We start from the raw sequence: 27,432 nt of genomic DNA, 5'->3' as shown, positions 1-27,432 counted from the left end.
ATCACAGTCATGAGGCAATAAATTTACATTGTAACTGATAATTCCTGTACCCATATGTATACAGTGTAATATGTATACACTCACAGGGTCCACCAAATTATCCCTTATATGTGGTAAAAGTGCATAATGCCATGGACTGCATATATTCTAACATTCAGGCCATACAGATAAGGAAGAAAGCATGATGAGGAAGAAAGGTTTGTTACGCTCTCAGCCACATCACACGTGCTGAACTCACAAAAATAATGTCTTTGAATTCTTCCAGCTTTAGCCTGGAATAAGTTCCATATAACCCATCAGTAAAGGGAAATAAGAGTACTGAGGACCAATACAGTAGGCAGAGTTTTCCAGGAAAGGACATGTATCACAGGTGATGTGAGATTTCATGCTTCCATGGTAGGTTTGGGCCCACATTGTGAACTGTACAGGTATGTGTGGAGTTATATGACATGGAACAAAATTACACTATGGGCATAGGATTTACATTATATTTTATAGGTGTTTGTAATAACATAACAAGTGAGATAGTAAAAAAACACTATACTATTACTGGTCTTAATTAGTACAACTGAACTGAGGAATTGGATTGTCTGGAACATTAGGGTTATCTATTTGTCCAATAGTTTAAGTGATATTTCCTCAAGGCTGAATCTGAATGTGAAATTATTCTGCCCCTTACATCCCTTACACGGTGATCACTGCCTCAAAAACGGTATTTGCCATTTATAAATATGATTCAAAGTTGTTTCAGCAAATAGTACAGCCTGTCCAGTTGGCCACTGATGGCCTTGTGTTGCTCAACAGAATGACTTTATGCCCTTCTGTAATGAAAATAAATATTCAACAGATGCAGTGTGTGACGTTGCACTCCATATGATTTTATGAAAATGTGCTAATGAGTATGAATAAAATGTAACTGGAATATGCTTCATGCAAAAGGTCTCTTGTAAGGTATCATTTCAAAGCTTTCAGAGTAGTAGCCATGTTAGTCTGTATCCACAAAAAGAAAAGGAGTACTTGTGGCACCTTAGAGACTAACCAATTTATTTGAGCATAAGCTTTCGTGAGCTACAGCTCACTTCATCCATAGTATGCATCCAATGAAGTGAGCTGTAGCTCACGAAAGCTGATGCTCAAATAAATGTGTTAGTCTCTAAGGTGCCACAAGTACTCCTTTTCTTTTTGTTCTATCTGTTATTACTTGGAACCACTTAAACCTTACTTTTTATACTTAATAAAATCACTTTTGCTTATTAATTAACCCAGAGTAAGTAATTAATACCTGGGGGAGAAAACAACTCTGCATATCTCTGTATCGGTGTTATAGAGGGCTGACAATTTATGAATTTACCCTGTATAAACTTTATACAGAGTAAAACAGATTTATTTGGAGTTTGGATCCCATTGGTAGCTGGGTGTCTGGGCGCAGGTACTAGGAATTGCCAGAATCACAGCTGCTAGCTTGTACACTTCAGACATCATTATTTCACATCAAAGACATGAGCTGATAACACCTTTTCCTGTGGGACTTTTGGGATTAAATATAAAACAACGAGTTTAGATTATTTTTCAGATTCATGCTCAGAAGCAGTTTTGAGGACCTCAGAAACACACACATTTTTTTTCAGATTTTTGTGTTTGTTTAGATTTTGAAAATTTGAACATATATAAAACACAATATTATATGTAATTCATTTCTAGCAATCATTTTCCTTTTGAAGAATAGAGCTGGTCAAAATTTCAATACACATTTTTTCTGTGCTATAACCAGTTTAGAGTATGGTTGGAATATTTTTTTAAATGTTGACAATTTTTTTTCAAAAATATTTTATGAATACTTTTTTGCATATTTCAGCCCACTCTACCCAAGAATTCTTCCAGGTACAGATAAGACATGTAAGGAGCATGTTCTGATAGAATGCAGTCACCCTAGAAGTGCTTTTCCAGCATAGTAAACCAGTATACCTATAGCAAAAAAGGACATGGTCTCAGTCTCAGGGCACATACTGCAGAAGCCAAATTGGAGGTTGGGTGAGGATGCATATACGATTAAATCATGATGCCCAGTGGGGAATTCATCTGTATAAATGTTCTGTGCCTGTGTACAAGGTATACAGATTGGGAAGGAAACATTTATTCTAAAGGGTGTAAAAAATGAAAAGAGTAAACATATATGGTGCTGTTTATTTAGAAATAGTTGAAGTCCTTAAATGAACCTATCTTTTCAAATAGTTTCTCATCTCCTCAAATTCTTTAATGCAATAGTTTTGATTGTTTTTTTTTTTAAATGCAGGGGGGGGAATACCACCACAGCAGTCCAGAGAGCTGAAACAGAATGTAACCTGTTGTACATCCTAAGTAGCCTGAGAATTTATGTATTTTGAAAAGAGAATAAGAAAAAATAATTGGTCCTTGCTGGGCCATACACCTGCTGTCAGAGCTCCTTCCTTCCCTGCACTCCATCTCCCTCTCTTCTTCCTTTAATTTTAGAGAACATTTATACTAATCCTACCTCACTGTCAGTGCTCCTTTGTAACTCTCAGGATAGGGCTGCATCTAAGCTGCAGTAGACAGCATAAAATTTGTGACCTGAGAAAATGCATCTATAGCACATTTTCCATAGAGTTTTGAAGGTTCCATTGCATAGCCTAAGGCAATTATTTTATATTCTAATTCATAACTCCTTCCAACTGTATATGAATGCACCATATACATATAATGGGGGGGTGTAGTCTGAGCCTTATGCTGAGGAATGCAACACTTAGTCACATGTGATGAGATCAGAATCTCAGCTTTCATTTAAAATAAAGGGCATTTCTATACCCCCACAGCTGTGAACAAGAGCTTAAAAATATGACAAGAGGGGTTCAACTGTTTATGGTGGTGTTTGCCTAAGCCTGAAAAGAATCTGAGAAGTGTAGACTGCCGTGTGCATCTCATAGGCCATGTCTACACTATGAAAGTACTCCGATTTTCCAGAAGTCGATTTTTGGGAACAGATTGTATAAAGTCGAGTGCATGCGTCCACACTAAGCATATTAATTCGGCGGAGTGTGTCCACAGTACTGTGGGAAGTGTCAACAGTTACCGCAGTCCTTGCTGCCCATTGGAATTCTGGGCTGAGCTCCCAATACCTGACGGGGCCAAAAATTTTGTCGCAGGTGGTTATGGGTAAATGTGGTCAGTCAACCCTCCCTCCCTCCATGAAAGCAACAGCAGACAATCATTTTGCACCCTTGTCCCTGGATTGCCCCAGCAGACGCCATAGCACGGCAAGCCTGGAGCCCGTTCAGCTCACCACAGCAGTTAAGACCATTGTAAACACCTTGCACATTATCGTGCAGTTTATGCAGAACCAGCATGTGAAAAAACAGGCGAGGAGACGACGGCAGCGCAGTGATGAGGAAATGAACACAGATTTCTCTAAAGTCGTGTTCCCCAACAATTTGAAGATCATAGTGTTACTGGGGCAGGCTCATGCCATGGAATGCCGATTCTGGGCCCGGGAAACAAGCACAGAGTGGTGGGACCACATAGTGTTGCAGGTTTGGAATGATTCCCAGTGGCTCCGAAACTTTCGCATGCATAAGGGCACTTTCATGGAACTTTGTGACTCGCTTTCCCCTGCCCTGAAGCACAAAAATAGCAAGATGAGAGCAGCCCTCACAGTTCACAAGCAAGTGGCAATAGCCCTGTGAAAGCTTGCAACACCAGACAGCTATAGGTCAGTAGGGAATCAATTTGGAGTGGGCAAATCTACGGTGGGGGTTCCTGTGATGCAAGTAGCCAGCACAATCATTGAGCTGCTGCTATCAAAGGTAGTGACTCTGAGAAATGTGCAGGTCATACTAGATGGCTTTGCTGCAATGGGATTCCCTAACTATGGTGGGGCTATAGACGGAACGCATATCCCTTGGAACCGGACCACCAAGGCAGCCAGTACATAAACAGCAAGGGGTACTTTTCAAAGGTGCTTCAAGCACTGGTGGATCACAAGGGACATTTCACCAACATCAACGTGGGATGGCCGGGAAAGGTTCATGACGTTCACATCTTCAGGAACTCTGGTCTGTTTAAATGGCTGCAGGAAGGGATTTACTTCCCAGACCAGAAAATAACTTTTGGGGATGTTGAAATGCCAATAGTTATCCTTGGGGACCCAGCCTACCCCTTAATGACCTGGCTCATGAAGCCGTACACAGGCACTCTGGACAGTAGTAAGGATACTGAGTATAGGCTGAGCAAGTGCAGAATGGTGGTAGAGTGTGCATTTGGATGTTTAAAGGCTCGCTGGCGCAGTTTACTGACTCACTCAGACCTCAGCGAATCCAATATTCCCATTGTTATTGCTGCTTGCTGTGTGCTCCACAATCTCTGTGAGAGTAAGGGGGAGACGTTTATGACGGGGTGGGAGGATGAGGCAAATTGCTTGGCCGCTGAATTCACGCAGCCAGACACCATGGCGGTTAGACGAACACAGCAGGAAGTGCTGTGCATCAGAGAAGCTTTGAAAACCAGTTTCATGACTGACCAGGGTACTGGTACTGTGTGACACTTCTGTTGTTTCTCTTTGATGAAAACCCACCCCCTTGGTTGCCTCTAAATTTTCTGTAAGTCACCTGCCCTCCCGCCTTCGATCACAGCTTGCTTGCAAAGGAAATAAAGTCACTATCATTTAAAAACCATGTGTTCTTTATTAATTGATTATAAAAATAGGGTGATAACTCACAAGGTAGCACAGGTGGGGTGTGGGAGGAGGGGAGGAGGGAAGGAAAAGGCCACTTTAAAACTTCTTGAATGACAGCTTTCTGTTGCTTGGGCTGTCCACTGGGGTGGAGTGGTTGGGTGCCCGGAGCCTCCCATCCCACGTTCTTGGGTGTCTGGGTGAGGAGGCTATGGAACTTGGAGAGGAGGGAGGGTGGTTAAACAGGGGCTGAAGCGGCAGTCTGTGATCCTGCTGCCGTTCATGAACCTCCACCAGACACCGGAGCGTGTCCATTTGATCCCATAGCAGCCCTAGTGTTCCCTCATGCCTCCTCTGATCTTCCTGCCACCACCTCTTCTCACGTTCATCTGCCACTTTCCTGTACTCTACTATTGTGTCCCTCCACACATTCTGCTGAGCTCTGTCAGTGCCGGATGACTGCATGAGCTCAGAGAACATTTCATCACGCATGCGTTTTTTTCGCCGCCTTATCTGAGATAGCCTTTGGGACGGAGGAGGGATGCCTGAAACATTTGCAGCTGCTGGAGGAAAAAAGGGAATGAAGTATTTAAAAAGATACATTTTACAGAACAATGGCTATATTCTTTCATGGTGAACAACACTATTCACATTACATAGCACATGTGATTTTGGTATAAGGTCGCATTTTGCATCTTATATTGAGTGCCTGCGGCTTTGGTGTGAGAAATCACACACGCAGTGCCGGGCAACAGAATTCGGCTTGCAGGTGGCCATGGTAAGACATAGTCTTTTGGCTTCTGCAACCTGCATAAAAGCAGCCCCCTCCTCTCCCATACCAAGCAAAGCACGTTGAGTTGGTCATTTAGTGCTGCGGTTTTCCTGTTAATGTGCAGAAGCAGAAACCAGACTAACCCCTCCCCCATCCAATTCTCTGGGATGATTGCTTTACCCCTCACCCCACCGCATGGCTGGTATCAGGGAAGATCCGTGCCAGCCAAACACAAACAGCTCAGCGTCAATGCCCCCTCTCCCATGGCTAACTGCGGGGAGGATTTATTTTCAGCCACAGGCAAACAGCCCAGTAGGAACGGCCACCTCTGAATGTCCCCTTAATTAAATTACCCTATTTCAACCAGGTTACCATGAACTTTCTGGACAAAAGTCAGGATATGCTTGTACGGGCACAAAGCTCTAAAGATTTAGAGCAGGTTGCACAGCGGAGCCAAGAGGCCAGTGAAGAAGCTTGGCAACATGTGACCTCCAGAAGAAGAAGGGGGAATGTCCAGGTTCCAGCAACGCGGACACAGGTAACTAACCGCTTTCATGTTCTCTCCACAGGTACCATTGCAGACAGTGGACCAGATGATATGTCTGGGGGGAGAAAGCAGAAGGAGACTCCGCTGGTTGGAAGGCATGAGATGCACTGTCCTGAGATGGGGGGTTCCACGACCACCACTCCCAAGAGAAGGAGGCGGGTGATGGTGGTCGGGGACTCTCTCTCCTCCGGGGGACTGAGTCATCTATCTGCCGCCCTGACTGGGAAAACCAAGAAGTCTGCTGCTTGCCGGGGGCTAAGATTTGCGATGTGACGGAGAGACTGCCGAGACTCACCAAGCCCTCGGATCGCTACCCCTTCCTGCTTCTCCATGTGGGCACCAATGATACTGCCAAGAATGACCTTGAGCGGATCACTGCAGACTACGTGGCTCTGGGAAGAAGGATAAAGGAGTTTGAGGCGCAAGTGGTGTTCTCGTCCATCCTCCCCATGGAAGGAAAAGGCCTGGGTAGGGACCGTTGAATCATGGAAGTCAACGAATGGCTACGCAGGTGGTGTCGGAGAGAAGGCTTTGGATTCTTTGACCATGGGATGGTGTTCCATGAAGGAGGAGTGCTGGGCAGAGACGGACTCCACCTTACGAAGAGAGGGAAGAGCATCTTTGCGAGCAGGCTGGCTAACCTAGTGAGGAGGGCTTTAAACTATGTTCACCGGGGGAAGGAGACCAAAGCCCTGAGGTAAGTGGGAAAGTGGGATACCGGGAGGAAGCACAGGCAGGAATGTCTGTGAGGGGAGGGCTCCTGCCTCATACTGAGAATGAGGGGCGATCAGCAGGTTATCTCAAGTGCTTATATACAAATGCACAAAGCCTTGGAAACAAGCAGGGAGAACTGGAGGTCCTGGTGATGTCAAGGAATTATGACGTGATTGGAATAACAGATACTTGGTGGGATAACTCACATGACTGGAGTACTGTCATGGATGGTTATAAACTGTTCAGGAAGGACAGGCAGGGCAGAAAAGGTGAGGGAGTAGCACTGTATGTAAGGGAGCAGTATGACTGCTCAGAGATCCGGTATGAAACTGCAGAAAAACCTGAGTGTCTCTGGATTAAGTTTAGAAGTGTGGGCAACAAGAGTGATGTAGTGGTGGGAGTCTGCTATAGACCACCGGACCAGGGGGATGAGGTGGATGAGGCTTTCTTCCGGCAGCTCGCAGAAGCTACTAGATCGCACGCCCTGGTTCTCATGGGTGACTTTAATTTTCCTGATATCTGCTGGGAGAGCAATACAGTGGTACATAGACAATCCAGGAAGTTTTTGGAAAATATAGGGGACAATTTCCTGGTGCAAGTGCTAGAGGAGCCAACTAGGGGAGGAGCTTTTCTTGACCGGCTGCTCACAAACCAGGAAGAATTAGTGAGGGAAGCAAAAGTGGATGGGAATCTGGGAGGCAGTGATCATGAGTTGGTTGAGTTCAGGATCCTGACACAGGGAAGAAAGGTAAGCAGCAGGATACAGACCCTGGACTTCAGGAAAGCAGACTTCGACTCCCTCAGGGAACAGATGGGTAAGATCCCCTGGGGGACTAACATGAAGGGGAAAGGAGTCCAGGAGAGCTGGCTGTATTTCAAGGAATCCCTGTTGAGGTTACAGGGACAAACCATCCCAATGTGTTGAAAGAATAGTAAATATGGCAGGCGACCAGCTTGGCTTAACGGTGAAATCCTAGCGGATCTTAAACATAAAAAAGAAGCTTACAAGAAGTGGAAGGTTGGACATATGACCAGGGAAGAATATAAAAATATTGCTTGGGCATGTAGGAATGAAATCAGGAGGGCCAAATCGCACCTGGAGCTGCAGCTAGCAAGAGATGTCAAGAGTAACAAGAAGGGTTTCTTCAGGTATGTTGGCAACAAGAAGAAAGCCCAGGAAAGTGTGGGCCCCTTAATGAATGAGGGAGGCAACCTAGTGACAGAGGATGTGGAAAAAGCTAATTACTCAATGCTTTTTTTGCCTCTGTCTTCACGAACTAGGTCAGCTCCCAGACTGCTGCGCTGGGCATCACAACATGGGGAATAGATGGCCAGCCCTCTGTGGAGAAAGAGGTGGTTAGGGACTATTTAGAAAAGCTGGACATGCACAAGTCCATGGGGCCGGACGAGTTTCATCTGAGAGTGCTAAAGGAATTGGCGGCTGTGATTGCAGAGCCATTGGCCATTATCTTTGAAAACTCGTGGCGAACGGGGGAAGTCCCGGATGACTGGAAAAAGGCTAATGTAGTGCCAATCTTTAAAAAAGGGAAGAAGGAGGATCCTGGGAACTACAGGCCAGTCAGCCTCACCTCAGTCCCTGGAAAAATCATGGAGCAGGTCCTCAAAGAATCAATCCTGAAGCACTTCCATGAGAGGAAAGTGATCAGGAACAGTCAGCATGGATTCACCAAGGGAAGGTCATGCCTGACTAATCTAATCACCTTCTATGATGAGATTACTGGTTCTGTGGATGAAGGGAAAGCAGTGGATGTATTGTTTCTTGACTTTAGCAAAGCTTTTGACACGGTCTCCCACAGTATTCTTGTCAGCAAGTTAAAGAAGTATGGGCTGGATGAATGCACTATAAGGTGGGTAGAAAGTTGGCTAGATTGTCGGGCTCAACGGGTAGTGATCAATGGCTCCATGTCTAGTTGGCAGCTGGTGTCAAGTGGAGTGCCCCAGGGGTCGGTCCTGGGGTCGGTTTTGTTCAATATCTTCATAAATGATCTGGAGGATGGTGTGGATTGCACTCTCAGCAAATTTGCGGATGATACTAAACTGGGAGGAGTGGTAGATATGCTGGAGAGCAGAGATAGGATACAGAGGGACCTAGACAAAGTGGAGGATTGGTCCAAAAGAAATCTGATGAGGTTCAATAAGGATAAGTGCAGGGTAAGGGTCCTGCACTTAGGACGGAAGAACCCAATGCACTGCTACAGACTAGGGACCGAATGGCTAGGCAGCAGGTCTGCGGAAAAGGACCTAAGGGTGACAGTGGACAAGAAGCTGGATATGAGTCAGCAGTGTGCCCTTGTTGCCAAGAAGGCCAATGGCATTTTGGGATGTATAAGTAGGGGCATAGCGAGCAGATCGAGGGACGTGATCGTCCCCCCTATTCGACATTGGTGAGGCCTCATCTGGAGTACTGTGTCCAGTTTTGGGCCCCACACTACAAGAAGGATGTGGATAAATTGGAGAGAGTCCAGCGAAGGGCAACAAAAATGATTAGGGCTCTGGAACACATGACTTATGAGGAGAGGCTGAGGGAATTGGGATTGTTTAGTCTGCAGAAGAGAAGAATGAGGGGGGATTTGATAGCTGCTTTCAACTACCTGAAGTACCCCATCATTGGAATCCACGGACAGGGATGGGGTAGTGGTGGTGGCTCCCTCTAGAATTGCATGCAGCTCAGCATAAAAGCGGCATGTCTGGGGCTCTGTTTCGGAGCATCTGTTTGATTCTTTGGTTTCTGGTACGCTTGTCTGAGCTCCTTAAGTTTCACGTGGCACTGTGTTGCATCCCTGCTGGAGCCTCTGTCCCTCATGGCCTCGGAGATTTTTTGAAAAGTTTTGGCATTTTGGAACATCGTTCTGATAGTATGGATTCCTCTTCCCATACAGCGCTCAAATCCAGTACCTCCCGTTCAGTCCATGCTGGTGTTCTTTTTTGATTCTGGGACTGCATGGTCACTTGTGCTGATGAGCTTGCCTGGCCAAACAGGAAATGAGATTCAAAAGTTTCTGGGGCTTTTCCTGTACACCTGGCCAGTGCATCTGAGTTCAAAGTGCTGTCCAGAGTGGTCACAATGGTGCATTGTGGGATAGGTCTCGGAGGCCAATACCTTCGAATTGCATCCACACTAACCCTAATTTGAAACGGTGGTGTCGATTTCAGCGTTAAACCCCTCATTGGGGAGGAGTACAGAAATTGGTTTTAAGAGCTCTTTATGTTGAAAAAAATGGCGTGGTTGAGTGGAGGGGTGCAGAGTTAATTTGATTTAATGCTGCTAAATCTGACATAAACTCGTAGTGTAGACCAGGCCATAGAGTGTTAACATGAAGACCCACTATGGGGGGCTCCACTAAGACCACCACAATGGAGGATTTTGTGCACAGCAGTCCCAGCCCATCCTCCCAATCAGATGAGTACTGTCAGTGTCTGAAGAATAGATGCCATTATAGCTTCTTTTAGCCTCCACGAATGAAACAAGGTATATTACCAAAAGTACAGTGCTGACGCATCTACACTATAGGTTTTCCAGCACAGCTATGCCAATCACACCACTGATTAACATAGCTATGCTGGCAAAAGTGAGAAGTGTAGGCCTGGCCAGTGATTGAATTGTCTCTTAGGCCTTGTCTTCATGAGAAGAAAGAGTAGGGGAGTGTTCTTAACCTTAGTTAGCTAACTTGAGGTAAAATCCTAGTGAAAACAATTTTTTTTTTAGGTTTTACAAGAGTTAGCAGATTGAGTTAATAACTGTGGGGAGCCTAGGCTTTAATTTTATTAACTATTAACTCGTCAAAAATACAGAGGGTGGGACTTACAAGTAAAACTTTGCTTCCACAGCACTTGGTTTTGTAATGCCTAACTTTTAGGCACCCTGCCACCAAGTGGAATCCTCAGCCCAAAGTTAGGTTGCCCAGGCTCCCAATGAACAGTATGAGAAGAGTTAGGTGCCTATGAGTAAGACTTACAAAAGCCAGCATGTGCATCAGAGAGCTGCCTAAGATAGCCAATAGGAAATCTTGAAGAGAGAAGTGTGGCAGCCATTTGAAATGTAGGTAACCTGGGGATTGTAATGGTGGGGAAGGTAGAAGCCTACAGGAGCTGGGTTTTTTTAGTGGAAACATGGTAGTTTTCTTTTGTAGTGGAAACATGGCCTAAATCCTCTCATTGGTAAACTAAATTGGGCTTTTTAAATTTATTAAAATAACGCAGATTTTCCAGCAAAATAAAAAAAATCTCTTGATGTGAATTATATTTTTGAGGTTTTCTTTGAAAATTCTGTGTAACTGACGCAGAGATGTCTACAAAGAGCATGGAACAATAACTTTGAGAGGTGTGAGCTGGCTCAGTCATCTCAGTGAAGTGTTAACTCAAATGCGATGTGACGATAGTAAAGTGAGGAGTGAGATTTTAAATGTCAACATCATTAAGAAAGGAGTTGGAGGATCACAAATCTGCACAATTTATGAGTGGCACCTCATATTGATGCCACAAGTGGGCGAAATTTGAGAGAGCTACAACTACTTACTGGGGAAAAAAAGTCTCCACTTTTTTTAGCAGCTCTTCCCCTAATTTCTTCCCCCCACCCTCACCCTGCCAAACAACAAACAAACAAATTAAGAAGCGTAGCACACTCAGATAATATTTTGAAAATCTGTACGATCTAGTATGAGTCGTGTCTCATTCTGGCAAATATTGGTGGAGGTTGAAAGAGTACCACCACCATTTTATCCCAGTTTGACCCCATAGATGTTTATATATAACTACACTGACTTGAAAAGAATGATTTGATGTTTAGTAAAGTACCAGAATATGGTATTTCACATTTGTTAAACATGAGCTAATCAGGTAGAGTTTACTATGCCCAAAATGGAAAACCTTAACTTGGCCATTTTAATAACTAACCATTTCCTAAGAAGGTTGGTGTTTTGTCCCCTTTTATATGTACAATTCTTAGTAATACTTGTATTCGTTTGCAAGTGAAAAAGTGATAAGAATTTACAGTCACCTAGTAGAGGGGTAAAAGTTAATTGCATATGCAAACTAAATTAAGATCTAAAACATGTTATTGAATACAGAAAGTACAACCATTAAAGAAGGGTGTTCAGGCTTTAAACTGATGATATGTTTAAGCTCTGAAACAATTAAAAAAAAAATGTTTGGCTTGAGAATTTAGTAGGTAAGATCCAAAGAGCTTTACTGCATGAATTGTGGACCAGTAATGAAAAATCTTTTTATCTTTCTTTTAAATCAAGTGGAGTTAAGTGGGAAGAAGGCTAGTGCTTAAAGCACTGGACTAGGCCTCAGAAGATTTGACTTGGGTTCAATTCCTGACTTCTGTGTGAACTTGGGCAAGTTGTTGAAGGTCTCTGTGCCTCAGCTGTAAAAGGGAGAGAAGAACTATCCCTACAACTTCCATTGCATCAAATTTTAATCAGTCAAGTTGAGGCAGTTAAATGTGGATCTTAGTTTGAGGGCTCAAAACCCAAAGCACAACTGTATCAGACACTTTGGATTCCTTTTTGTTGTCTGGACTTTCAACTTTTTCTTGCCACTGGTATCACCATATATTTTTAGATCCTATGGACAGTTGTCAATAGGAATAGGCCTTGTCTCGCAGATATGATATACCTTATTTCTAAAATAATACTTGGAATTTTATATAAAAGCTCTGCATTATAAATGTTCAAAGTATTCTTCCAGAGATTATAATAAATCTATGTTCAAATATCACTGTGATGTATGATGTATAACAAAATCACTTTAGAAGAACTAGGTACTTTCTGTGATATACCTTCATAACCTTTCCTAACTCTTCAAAATGTGGATGACCAATTCCCAATCAGACACAGGATAAGGTACATGTATTGAACTTGACTTCTTAATTTTTATTTTAATAGGAGACTTTTTAAAGATGACAGATAGCCTCATGTAGGAAAAAAGAGGGAAATGCAATCCTGTATCTGAACACAGTGATCATACTCATTTAACAGTGAAAGAGCAATCTCTTTATATGATAGTTCATACACCACCATTCCTTTCAAAATGTCAGTTAAATTTATAAAATAAAAAACCTGAAGAGAGCCCATAATGGTTTCAGATATTACACATTATATACAGTAGCTAGAAAAATGTAAATGATATCTCAATGTATTTTCAAAGATTTTTTTCTAGCAACTTTATTTCTCATTCTAGAACAGAAAAGTGGATTTAATTAGAATGATAGGCTAACGTAGTATGGTGATTACTGACCTAATTAAAAGAAATTGAAAGAGTGAGGTCTGTCTCTAAAAACACACATACATATATATATGTTTTGAACCAGAAATACATTAGAATAAAAACTTTGACTATATTACTCACTTCACCACAAACTTCTTTCTTTATATTAGCTGTGTAGTTAGTATTTAGGCTGGATTTTCAATGGAACCTAAGGCTTGTAAATACTCAGGACTAGATCCATAAAGATACTTAGGCACCTAATTCCTTTAGACTCTCTTAAAAGTCCTCCTGTTAATGAATGAAGTGGCTACACCATTTGTGAGGATTTGTTTTTACACCATTTTTAAGGGCATTTTTAAGACATAATATCACTATCCTCAATTTCATTTTAAAAAAGAAAATAATAAAACAATTTATACTTTATAAAGTGTCCCATTTAAAGATCAAAGTATGATTTATAAATTAGAATTAATTTAGTTTAACATCCTTGTTAAACTGTTTCACCAAGGAAACAAAGGCACAGAAAAATTAGGGGCATGATTCTGTATCCTTTATGTAAGCAACCCTTACACGAGTAGACCCCTTGAAATAGATGGAAGTTCTTGTGTGAATAACTATTACTGTGCAAGCTAGGATTGCAGAATTAGATCTTGAGTGATCACCCAAATTGGAAGTCTGTGACAGAGTTAGGAATAGAACCATGTTTCCTGGATCCCATTTCTGTGCTTTAATCACAAAGTTCAGATTCCTTCCTTATGATGAAAAAACAGAAATAGGAAAATACATGATACTGGGAGTGAGACAGCAACCTCTTAATCACATGAGCATGAGTTACTAGTTACTCACATAAGTAACTAGTCCCACTGAGGTGAATAGGATTTATTACATTAACAGAGACTACTTATGTGAGTAAAGGTTGCAGGACTGGACCCTTAACAAACTCAGATTTGGAAAGGAATCTTGTGTTAATTCCTGAGCTGCAGTTGTTTGCCGGTTTGGTTAACAATACACATGGTTAATCATATAACTGTACCATCTCAGAGATTTCTGAAGCAGCAATTGATAGTCATCTTTTCACTCTCCTGCTCTAACACACACACATCTGAAAACTTCTTTCTGAGGCTCCGTGGTATCACTCTCTAACTGATTTGCTGGCTTTTAAACTTTTCCCTGTATACAGTGATCATGCTACATATTTATAAATATTGTTCTCAGTGGGGGTTCACTGCAAAGATATCCCCTCCCATAGAGAGGAAAATACAACACAAGTTTATTTTACATTATTTTTTTCCTCTTCCTCTGCATGGAAACAATTCTCTTCCTTCTTCTTCTCTCTGAACTGGTAAAGGAGAGCATTGAGTGAATTTGCTAGTGTAGTGTAAGGTACAATGCAATCTATGCCATTTCATAAAAATATGCATGTCTTCAACAGACAACCTTGAAAGATTCATGGAAAAGTAATCTACACCAATAAAAACAACACTGCTAAGTTCGTTAAAAAAATTGGAATGTACAATATGGCCAAGAGAACTGATATCCTGATTCTCTTCATCCCCAATTTAATTCTCCTTTCGCTTCTTTCCAATCTTTGTGAAAGGTATAAGCGATCAATATGGAATCATTATGTTTGATTACATATTATTTATATCTAACCTGCCACTTGTGTGAGGGATATCTTTTTATTCATTGTAAGGAACAAAATATGATCAAATGTTACTTTCAAAAACACTCAGAGAAGTGCAAATTCAGCTCTGTGCAATTGGCTCTGTTGCTGATACATATTTTATATAAAAAAGTGGTGGATTTCAAAAGTATTGGTGCTATAGAATGAATAGAAGACTTGGGACTTGGAGCCTGGGGAATGCCACAGTCATCTGACTTATCTATGAGCACTGAACTGGTGGAAGAAACCAAGCATATATGTTTATTTGCCTTACGTTTATTTTGTAGGATCCTATCATGCTTAACTACTGATATGCAAAAATTCAAATAATACGTCAGCCACCCCTGAAATGTAGACACCTCTGAAATAGAACACAACAGCTGTTTTACAAGTGTACAGAACACTACACTATGGTATACAAAATTATACAAAAACGTGCTATCCAATTGTAAGTACAAGGGCAGTATAGGTGTAATGATCAAATAAACTGAAATTTGGTCAGTATGACAGGACTAAACTCTCTGCTCTTGTGAAAGAGACTTTACAAGAACATTACTGAGGTTGCAAAATTAATACTGAGAAGTTAGGAAATGCCACTATGAAATGCCTGTGAAACCTTAATTCAGACCTGTTGTGTGTATGCTTTATGAAACAGTCTTTAATTATGTGATCACGTATTATTTTTTCCACATGTCCCTGCCTCAGTTGTTGCACAAAATATCAATACTCACAAGAAATTGTTCATGAACAAGCTATAGCCTAAGAAAAATTGCAGAAATAATTTTGAACAGCTGAAATGGAGAAAATTTGGGTATTTTTTGCAGAAAATTCACAAGCAGAAATAGACGTGACCTTGTCATATAAATAATTTATGAAGTATTTGCCCACTTCAAAACAACAGTGTTCCCATTACACGCAGGATAGAAAAAGAAGAAAAAGCAACCAACTTAGCCTCCTTACTATATGATAAGGTTTTATGGGTTTTACATGCTATGTACCCTAGTTTGCATGTTCATTCATGTGTTGCTTCCCACAGCCAATTCAAATTTGTATCAGGAGGAGATGAAAGCACAACACATGGGGTGTATAACTGTTCACAAAACATGACATGGAGAGGAAGGTTACAGGGTAAGCATCATGCTTGCTATTTAGAGTAATTATCAAATCTATCTTTGGACATGGCCACAGAAATTCCAGGCTCATGATGTTCAGAGCTCCCTTTTTCTTTAACAATTTGTGCAGCCCAGTGTTCAGCCTTTCAGCTGAACATACAGCTCATGTCTCTACAAAGAGAAAACAAATGATCTGCATTTACAGTAGGCTTTAAATTTGCCAGAGAAAGTCAGCCTGATACAAAAGGTCAGGAAGGATATGTAGGGTAGCTGTAGCAGCTTTTTGACATACTAGTTTCTCTGCATGATATAGTAGACCCTTCTTTTGGTGATACTTAGCACTACTAAATGCAGCCAATATTCAGCTGTGGAAGACTTTTTTTTTGGTAAGTTTTGTCTAATTCTGCATTAGCACACATAATATTTTCATGTTGTGGGTTTAGAAATATTGCCCTCATTTTTAATACTGAATTTCAGTTTGTATTACTAATGATTTTATGTATATATTAACATACACACACCATGAAGGTAAATGGTATGTTACAAAATTCAAAATAAGAGATAGAGCCTGCCCAAAGAGCTTACCGCCTAACATGGCTCCAACAAAATATAGTACCACAGCTGTGGAGGGGGAGTTATCACTGGTGACAGAATCTAGAGAGAAAAAGATTAATGGAAGAAGTGGACCTTAACAAGAGAGCTGAAGAAAAAGAGAAAAGCTGATTGGCCAGCAAGAAGTGAGACTGTGTCTGAAATAAGGGACAGTGTAAAAGAAGAAACTAGAGCAATAATGGGAGACAAAGAAAACTGGAGGATTGTGAAGATTATAGGATGAAAGAAGAAGTGTGATAGGAAATTAGTCTTATTTTTTTCTATGCTCGAAAGCTCCCCCCACTTTCAGCATGAGTAACTTGTTTTTTCATTAAGATGGCATGGCCATGAGAATAGGGAGCATGGCTGTTTCCAATCCCCAGCAAACTCAGGCTGTGATAACAGCTGTTTAGGCCCAGGTAAAGGTACAATTTAGAGCTACTGTAAGTTGTGCTAGGTGACTGGCCTCTAGGATCAAGATAGGGGACAAAATGTTTTCTTATACTCACGTGAGCTGCACTCAGTGCTCCTTGCCCATGGCACTAACCTATAAGACTCATTGATCTGCTGGCAAGAAGTAGTGATGCTTATCCACATGTTTTATGTTCATACTTACTTATGTTCACCTTACTTCCTGCTGTGAGATTTGATATCACAAGGGAAAATTATTATTAGTCAATACATACAAGACAACAGAACTTGGGGCCAGATTTTTAGAGATATTTAGGCAAAAAGATGCAGATGATTGTCTAGTTGGTGTGATGATTTGGGGAATCTGTCTATAGAATTTATATATTCTGTGTGAGATTATGAACTCTCTGCATGTATCCTTATGAAGTTGCAAACTCCATTCTGAATGTTAAGCTCTTTTGTTCTTTTACTTCCATGTAACTTCCATGGGTTGAAATTCCAAGGTGTTGTGGCACAGGGCTGAACATAGAGGGTTGTTATCTTGGCATGGTATTTTATTCAAATACAAACATCCTAGACAATAGACTGGCTCCTACCAAGGAGAACTAGTTTGTCAGCGGAGAGTTTGTATGGCAATTAATGTACTTGGAATGGGTCTATGATTACCTGAAGAGGCTGATCTGAGAGAGGGATTAGAATGTTATCAAAGGGCAAGATTTGATTTATTTGAGGTCTCCACCCACTTTCACCAGTGCAAGTAATGGGAAGCTGCTGCAGGAAAGCCTACCTGAACACAGATGGTCATCCAAGGACTGAAACGGGAAGTGTGAGCTATAGTGACCGACATTGCATTCAGGGTGTTTATTACATGATCTATACTTTCAGTGCTTTGTTTTCTAAGTTAAGAACATTGGTATTGTGCAAAGGCTGTCTGTCTGTGTGTTGTTATGTGCTACATCTATCACATGCCCCTATAGAGTTAAACTAAATGTGTAAAGTGCCCACATGTCTGGAGTTCCGTGGAAGGATGTAATGAACTCCTGAAGAACCAGCGGTAGTGTGGGAAGTGAGGGGATCAGCACTGGTTGTAGGGGCTAGGCTGTTGATTATGGAGGTCTGAGCTCTCAGGAGCAGATGCTAGACAAAGGAACTGCATGCCAAGAGTGTGCCTTGAGACCCCAAATCCAGGGCAGTGCCAGGATTCTCTTTAGACACTGGAAGCTTAAAGAACACAAAAAGAAAAGGAGTACTTGTGGCACCTTAGAGACTAACCAATTTATTTGATCATAAGCTTTTGTGAGCTACAGCTCCAATGAAGTGAGCTGTAGCTCACGAAAGCTTATGCTCAAATAAATTGGTTAGTCTTTAAGGTGCCACAGGTACTCCTTTTCTTTTTGCAAATACAGACTAACATGGCTGCTACTCTGAAACCTTAAAGAACATAGGGATTCAACATTTGAATCCCTCACAGAAGTTTGGTGAGTGTCCAGTACGTGTATGTGGTGTCAAATAGACCTGCAAGAGTGGGATTTTCAAAAGTGTATAATCACCTAATTCTCATGGGAGTTAGGCACCTATGTGAGTTTGAAATCCCCCACTAAGCCCCTGTCTGCATCTTTAGGTACCTAAATACCTTTTAAAATCTGTTCTTCAGTCCGTAAGGATAACAGAGATAGAAACACAAACACAAGCTCATACATCTTAAGTTGTGACCTTTTTATTGGTATTTATCTATGTAAACAAATATTTTTTTATCCAGAAAACCTGGATTGCAATTGTATTGTGTTCTTGTCATATTACAATACATTCTAGTGGACAGCTCCCTTAGGTGTGCTTTAACTTGCAAGCACTGATGCACAAGAAATAATGAATGACTGGTTAAGAAGAAACTTGTCTCTTAAAATAAAAACTGACAAAATATGTAGGCTGAAAACCATTCTGAACAGTTTGTTTTGGGGAAGAGTACATATCTGTGTGCATTTGGCAAGCATGTTGTGTTACATCTACATGGAGTAGAGAAAGATGAAACGGAGCACTTCGTAGTACTAAACATGATCAGATGCTGTTATTGAATAATGCATTTAGTGAATTTCCTTCCAGTTTCATGGTTGAAAAATAAAATCGGATGCATAATTATTAACATGTTATATTTAGAATCCTAAACTTTTTTTTAAAAAAAAACACCTTAAGGTTTAACTGAATGAAATTATCGGGAAAACCCCACATCATTAGCAGTGAAGAACATGGACCTTTGCAGGAATAATGGCGAGTCAAGAGAGAACACGGGGGGGAGATCAAATTAGTATCTGAGATGTTTGCATACTAATGGGAGAAGTATGGGGAATAAGCAATGATAGTTAACAAATGCAACTATGATATAGTTGGCATCACCAAGACTTGGTGGGATAACATGCATAATTGAAATATTGGCATAGAAGGTTACAGCTTGCTCAGTAGAAACGGGCAGGGAAGAAAGGGAGGATGTTATCATATATTAAAAAAGTATACACTTAGATTGAGGTTGAGATGGAAATAGGACACAGACTTGTTGAAAGTCTCGGGGTAAGGATAAAAGGGTTTAAAACAAGAGTAATGCCATGGAAAGGGTCTCCCAAAGACCACATAACCTGGAAGAAGAGGTGGATGAGGCTTTTTTAAAACAACAAGCAAAATCATCCAAACCCCAGGACTTGGTGGTGATGGGGGATTTCAACTACCCAGATATCCATTGGGAAAATAACACAGCAGGGCACAGATTATCCAACAAGTTCTTAGAATGTACTGGAGACATTTTCTTATTTCAGAAGGTGGAGAAAGCTAATGGGGGGAGGTCGTTTTAGATTTGATTTTAACAAATAGGGAGGAACTGATTGAGAATTTGAAAGTAGAAGGCAGCTTAGTAAAAGTGATCATGAAATGGTAGAGTTTATGATTCCAAGGAATGGTAGGAGGGGAAAGAGCACAATAAAGATAATGGATTTCAAGAAGACGGATTTTAGCAAACTCGGGGAGTTGGTAGGTAATATACCATGGGAAACAAGGATAAGAGGAAAAACAGTTCCAGAAAGTTGGCAGTTTTTCAAAGAGACATTATTAAGGGTACAAAACCAAACTATTCCACTGCATAGGAAATATAGGGAAGGTGGCAAGAGACCACCCTGGCTTAACCAGGAAATCTTCAATGATCTGAAACTCAAAAAATAGTCCGACAAAAAGTGGAATCTATTTCAAATTACAAAGGATGAATATAAACAAATATCACAAGTATTTAGGGACAAAATTAGAAAGGCCAAGGCACAAAATTGTATTAAACTAGAGCTAGAGACATAAAGGGTAACAGGAAAACATTCTACAAATAGATTAGAAGCAAGAGGAAGACAAAGGACAGGGTAGGCCCATTACTCAATAAGGGGAGTGGGGGCAACAACAAAAAATGTGGAAATGGCAGAAATTCTAAATGACTTTTTTGTTTCAGTTTTCACCAGAAGGTTAGTAGTGATTGTACGTCTAACCTAATGAGAGGCAGTGAAAATAAGGTGGGATCAAAGGTTAAAATAGGGAAAGAGTAAGTTAAAAATTAGTTAGACAAGTTAGATGTCTTCAAGTCAGTAGACTCTGATGAAATGCATCCTAGAATACTCAAGGAGCTGACTGAGGAGATATCTGAGCCATTGGCAATTATTTTGAAAAGTCGTGGAAGATGAGAGAGATTCCAGAGGACTGGAAAAGGGCAAATATTTTGTCAATCTATAAAAAGGGAAATAAGGACAACCCAGGGAATTATAGACCAGTCAGCTTAACTTCAGTACCTGAGAAGATAATGGAGCAAATAATTAAGCAATGAATTTGCAGATACTTAGGAGATAATAAGGTGATAGGTAACAAGCAGCATGAATTTGTCAAGAACAAATTATGTCAAACCAACCTAATAACTTTCTTTGACAAGGTATCAAGCCTTGTAGATAGGGGGAAAGTGGTAGATGTGGTATATCTTGACTTTAGTAAAGCTTCTATACTGTCTCAAATGCCCTTCTCATTAAAAAAAACTAGGGAAATGTAGCCTAGATGGAGCTACTATAAAGGTGGGTGAAAAACTGGTTGGAAAACCATTCCCAGAGAGTAGTTATCAGTGGTTCACAGTCATGCTGGAAGGGTATAACAAGTGGGGTCCCGCAGGGATCAATTCTGGGTCCGTTTCTGTTCAATAACTTCATCAATGATTTAGATAATGGTATAGAGAGTACACTTATAAAGTTTTCGGACAACACCATGCTGGGAGGGGTTGCAACTGCTTTGGAGGATAGGATTAAAATTCAAAATTATCTGGACAAACTGCAGAAATGAAGTCTGAAGTAAATAGGATGAAATTCAATAAGGACAAATGGAAAGTATTCCGCTTAGGAAGGAGCAATCAGTTGCACACATCCAAAATGGGGGAAAAAAACTGCCTAGGAAGGAGTACTGGGGGTAACAATGGATTGCAAGCTAAATATGAGTCAACAATGTAACACTATTGCAAAAAAAAAAAAAAAACATCATTCTGGAATGTATTAGCAGAAGTGTTGTAATCAAGATACAAAAAGTAATTCTTTTAGTCAACTCCATGCTGATTTTTATTTTCAAAATGGGTTCAGTGCCTGTTGAATATTCTGCTCTATTCCAATTTGTAACCATAACATACCCTCAGAGTCACACAAACTTGTGATGCAGAGAAAGTTTTCCAGATACTTAGCCGCTTTCTGTGCACATGCTCAATTATCTATTCTGTGTGTGCATGCTAGTTGTACTGCAGTAGGGGCATGAACAGGCATGCGAACCTTAGCATGCCTAAGTCTGGATAAGCAACTTTTTCAAATAATGTTTAATTGCATTTTCCCGAAAGTGTTGCTGGGTGCCTATCACTCTATTGGGGTAACCCTTGAAGATTAGAGACCCTGATGATCTGAGCCCGGGTTTGATCTCTATCTGTGAGGGGAAAAAAGTTGCTAGAATGTGTGAACATGAAGACAAACTGCTTTCTTGGTGGAGAGGGGAGGAGCAGCACTGTATCCAGGAGCCTTATGGTCAAATGGCCCCAAATTTAGATCACTGACTGTACCTGTGAGGCACACCAAATTTCAAGACACTCTGATTAACCATATGGATTTGAGAGCATTTAGAACAGTTGTGCTTTAAACAGAAAGCTGGTCTTAAATTTACCTGAGCTGTCACTCTTCTGTAACATGCGAAACGTCAAGTCTGAGGCACAGGCATAGAAATTCTGCGATGTTATTTCAGCGTTGAGATTAAATGATATGCACATAAGAGTAATTTTCTTTTTCTTTTTTAAAATGAATGGTCCAACATATCCATCCATGAGGAAGTATCACTTAACCTTATCAGGCAAACTGAAAACCCTGAGGGGCCAGGACTGTTTTCTATTTGTCATTTCTATACTCACTTGAAACCGGAGTAGTGCTTTTGACTTTAGCTCTAATCCTTGCAAAAAATAAACACTTATAGATTCCTAGCCGTCATTTCTTTTATTTAATGTAACTAAGGTAGCTCTCTGACATCATTGCAATCACATTATTGCATTCAAATTGGCTGACCTGTACAGGCCCTATAGTCATGATGAGCTGAGGCAGACTCAAAAAAGATAAGTGTTTCAAAAATCCTACTATACAGATTTGCCTCACACTGTATTTTGAGAAAAATCTATAATTGCAATTATACTGGTATATTTAAAGTATTTTCAGTCTAACAATGAAAACAGAATACAGTATAGCACTTATTTGTATGCCCACCTAAGTGGCATTATGTCTGGAGGACATGCCTACGGAAACTTTTTTGATGTAGCTTATTCTCCTGCAACTGAGTTTTATCCTGTCAACATTCTGTGTAAGAAAGAAAGAAAATAGCTTTGCTGATTAAAGAAAACAGATGGTAGGATGGAGTTTGTTGTTTGAATGCCATAACATTAACTGATTCTTTGATTATTTTCAAATAATGTCAGATGAAAATGGTTCATATTTTATAAAAGTTCTCTCAGTAAGTTAAAAAGAATCTGCCATTGTTCCTCAGAGAACTCTGTGTTATGATTTGCTAACATGAATTGTTTTCACCTTTGAAAAACAAATAAATTGCTGATTATTTTTAAATCAGATAGTGTGTTCACCAGGTTATGGGCTTTCGTAGTCATACCCAGAAACACACTAAATTTGTTCTTATGCTGGCCAGGTAAAATTGCTTGGCCAGGTAAAATACTCCGAACTTGTCTACACTCAGGAATTGCCTTGAATTAACAAAAAGAAAAGGAGTACTTGTGGCACCTTAGAGACTAACCAATTTATTTGAGCATAAGCTTTCATGAGCTACAGCTCACTTCATCGGATGCATACTGTGGAAAATACAGAAGTTGTTTTTATACACACAAATCATGAAAAAATGGGTGTTTACCATGCACACTGTAAAGAGAGTGATCACTTAAGATGAGCTATTACCAGCAGGAGAGTGGGGGGGGCGGGGAGAAAACCCTTTGTAGTGGTAATCAAGGTGGGCCATTTCCAGCAGTTAACAAGAATGTCTGAGGAACAGTGGTGGTGGTGGGGGGAATAAACAAGGGGAAATAGTTTTACTTTGTGTAATGACTCAACCACTCCCAGTCTCTATTCAAGCCTAAGTTAATTGTATCCAGTTTGCAAATTAATTCCAATTCAGCAGTCTCTCTTTGGAGTCTGTTTCTGGAGTCTTTTTGTTGAAGAATAGCCACTTTTAGGTCAGAAATCGAGTGGCAGAGAGATTGAAGTGTTCTCTGACTGGTTTATGAATGTTATAATTCTTGACATCTGATTTGTGTCCATTTATTCTTTTACGTAGTGACTGTCCAGTTTGACCAATGTACATGGCAGAGGGGCATTGCTGGCACATGATGGCATACATCACATTGGTAGATGTGCAGGTGAACAAGCCTCTGATAGTTTGGCTGATGTGATTAGGTCCCATGATGGTGTCCCCTGAATAGATATGTGGACACAGTTGGCAACAGGCTTTGTTGCAAGGATAGGTTCCTGGGTTAGTGGTTCTGTTGTGTGGTGTGTGTTTACTGGTGAGTATTTGCTTCAGGTTGGGGGGCTGTCTGTAGGCAAGGACTGGCCTGTCTCCCAAGATCTGTGAGAGTGATGGGTCGTCCTTCAGGATAGGTTGTAGATCCTTGATGGTGCGTTGGAGAGGTTTTAGGTGGGGGCTGAAGGTGACGGCTAGTGGCGTTCTGTTATTTTCTTTGTTGGGCCTGTCCTGTAGTAGGTGACTTCTGGGTACTCTTCTGACTCTGTCAATCTGTTTCTTCACTTCAGCAGGTGGGTATCTCTATCAAGCATTGTTACAACTACAATACCCCCGCCCCCACTGTTCCTCAGACGTTCTTGTTAACTGCTGAAAATGGCCCACCTTGATTATCACTACAAAGGGTTTTGTCCCCCGCCCCCACTCTCCTGCTGGTAATAGCTCATCTTAAGTGATCACTCTCCTTACAGTGTGCATGATAAACACCAATTTTTTCATGTTCTGTGTGTATATAAATCTCCTCACTGTATTTTCCACTGAATGCATCCGGTGAAGTGAGCTGTAGCTCACGAAAACTTATGCTCAAATAAATTGGTTAGTCTTGAGGTGCCACAAGTACTCCTTTTTTTTTGTGAATACAGACTACACGGCTGCTACTCTGAAACTTGATTTAACAACTGGTATAGCTCTAGATATGCTGTTCTCTAAGCATAGACAAGGGCAAGCTGGGGTTTTCATTGATTGAGTTAATTGAGCCTTGTTTGAAGCAGTACAAACCCTATCTCACTTAGGGGTTCAGCAACAGCAATTGTATATCATAAAATAGAAAAGATGTGCAATAGAGATGAGTTAATGCTGATGTTCAAACCTTAACTTTATTATTTTCTTGACTTGTCAACCTAAACATTGCATTAATGAAACCTTTGTGCATTCAAACATGCAGTTACTAAAATAATTAAAATGGGACCATTTTAAAAAGAAAACCTGTGATCTTACAGATTTCAATATCAACCCTTTTTTTATATATGTTTATAGATATTTGTTGAGAGCTATATTTTTAAAGTTTGACTTTAGTTTTCATTCCCTTTCTCCCCCTTCTTCTAGGGCTAGCCCACTTACAGTCACTTTTCTTATTATTTTTATGTTGTTTGAAGCCACTCCATTAATATTTAAATGTTTTTTTCTAATCTTTTGTATTCCAAACCATAGTTACAGTATTTCATTTCATTTCCCCCTTCTTCTGTAGTTGCTTTTCATGGCTTTGTCTCTGTTGCTGCTGCCAGAGAGTAGGACTTAAAGTGACAGATAACACAGTGCTCAGATCAATTACTTTTCTGCCCATGTTTCAAACACACATTTTTTTCTTAAGTGGTTCAAATCTGTTCTAATTCCTAAGAAACAGAGTTAAGCATAACATTTTTTTTAAAAACCATGGTATGTGATGATGTCTTCTTCAAATTGTGTTCCTTCCTTGTGAAGATACTGGAATGTGGGGAACAATTAACATAACTCAGAGAGCTAATTTCCTGTGGTTCTTTAACTCTCTATTTATGGCTTTTATAAGAGTGAATCTGGACTCAGAGGATTAGTACTGTCTATAAATTATAGTATGACTTTTTTCTTTTATCATATTAAGATAAGGAAAACTTGTTGGAGGCCAGAAAGTACAGCTTGTGCAGGTTTTCTCCATTCAGGAAAAAACTACTAAACTTACAAGGGATCTTATGAGAATCATGTATTAATCCTGTGGTTTCAGTGTATCTTTATCACAAAGCCTTTTTTTCTGAGTTTGTGTAGTCAGACTTGCATGTCTGAGACACTGACTTAGGAACACTATTCTACCTGAAAAGATGGAGCTTTGAAACACCCATTGGTACCCATGGAATTCACCCCTATTTGAAACTGCAATAAGAGGAAGCAATGCAAATCATAGCTTGTAGTGTTTTTCGCAGTCTATATTAGAGTGAAGCTAGCTTAGCAAACCATCTCAATGGTGGAAATCAGGGCAAATCCCCAGCATAAACAATGCCTTGATGTGAGTTTTGTCAGCATAGCTGTGTCTGATGTGGGGAAAAAAACACGCCCCCTAGCCAACAAAGTGAAACCAGCAAACTCCCAGTGTAGACACAGCTGTGCTGACAGAAGAGGGCATCTGTTGGGGTAGGTAATGTTGTTAGTGGAGGGGGGTATTACTATGCCAGCAGAATTCCTCTGTCTGTTGGCACACCATGTGTATACATTAAGGTGCTCTGGTGGTATATCTGTAATAGTATAACTGTACTGACAGAGTCTGTATAGTGTAGAAAAGACCTAAGCTGTTAACTTGACCATGACTGTAATCAGTTACAAAATCATGGTGTAGCTGTAGCAACAGTCTATAAGTTTCTGGATAAGGAGAAGATTTCTGATAGATCTCCAATTTAGTAGGCAAAGGTATAACAAACTGGTCTGAAACTAGACAAATTCAGGCTAGAATTTATTCAGGATAATTAACTTATGGAAAAACTTATCTAGGGATCTGGTATTTCTTTGTCATCTTAAGTCTTTAAATCAAGATTTGGTGGCTTTCTAAAAGATAGCCACTAGCTCAACCTAAAGTTATATGCTTGTTACAGGAATCACCTGGTGAAATTCTAGGGTTTGTGTTAGAAGGAGATCAGACTAGAGGATTATAATCATGATTTCTGATCTTAAAATCAATACATGAATTTAGCATAACAAATGCAAGATGGGGGGAGGGGAGGAGGGAAAAAACTATCACATCAAGTGAGCTTGACTCTACATCAGTGGTGGGCAACCACTGCTCTACACCCTCTCTGCCATGCTGGGGTAAGCATCTGTGAAAAGCAGGAAGTATGGATATATTTCAGGACTGCTGTTATGGGGAAATATGATGGCCAGATTAACTGTTCGGATATTGTTTGCTAATCAATTATTTTAATGATATATTTTTGTAACCCCTGCTTCTTTCCTAGTGACTGATTTTGTTTAGTCATCTATGTAACATTTTTTGTTTGACATGTCTCTTTAGCTTTTTGAGTACAAGAGGGGAAACTGTGGATTTGGGTCAAGTGGATTGCTGCATGAACTCATCAAGAAGATCTCCAGTCACAGACAGAAGGCCAGCTACCAGAAATCTGCGGCTGAGTCACCCAAAAACTCCGGAGGGGGTAATTATCAGTTTGTGGTGCTTTATCACCTATTGTGTTTGTCTGTGCTTGAGACTAAACAAAGCAATGCCTTTGAGTAAAGGTATTCCAATGGGAACACTGGAGACTAAATAAAGTACTGGCTTTAAAGTGAAAGTGTGTTGGTTTGATTTTTTCTGTGTCAACCATATAGCAGAAGAAAGCACTGTGTCTCCCTTCGTTTGTCCTGATACCACCTCACATAGATTAAAGTTACAAAGAGCTTTGGGTTTGGGGGAACCCAAAGAATCACCACACAACTCACAGATCAAGCAACCAATCCAGACACAGCAAAAAATCTGTTATCTACAGCTAGGCACTCTCATACCACAGAATTTGATCCAAAGAGAAAGTCAACGATACACATCTAAACATAATTAAAACCACCTTCACCAAACAAGAACACTCCACCAAAGAATTAGATTGCATCATGGAAAGGACCACCAAAATAGCCCAGAAGAACCTGCTTCTATAC

Source organism: Lepidochelys kempii, chromosome 4 (assembly GCF_965140285.1).
Source record: "Lepidochelys kempii isolate rLepKem1 chromosome 4, rLepKem1.hap1, whole genome shotgun sequence".
NCBI classification, from domain to species: Eukaryota; Metazoa; Chordata; order Testudines; family Cheloniidae; genus Lepidochelys; species Lepidochelys kempii.
The sequence above is the reverse complement of the archived record's forward strand: the minus strand, read 5'-3'. Positions refer to the sequence as shown.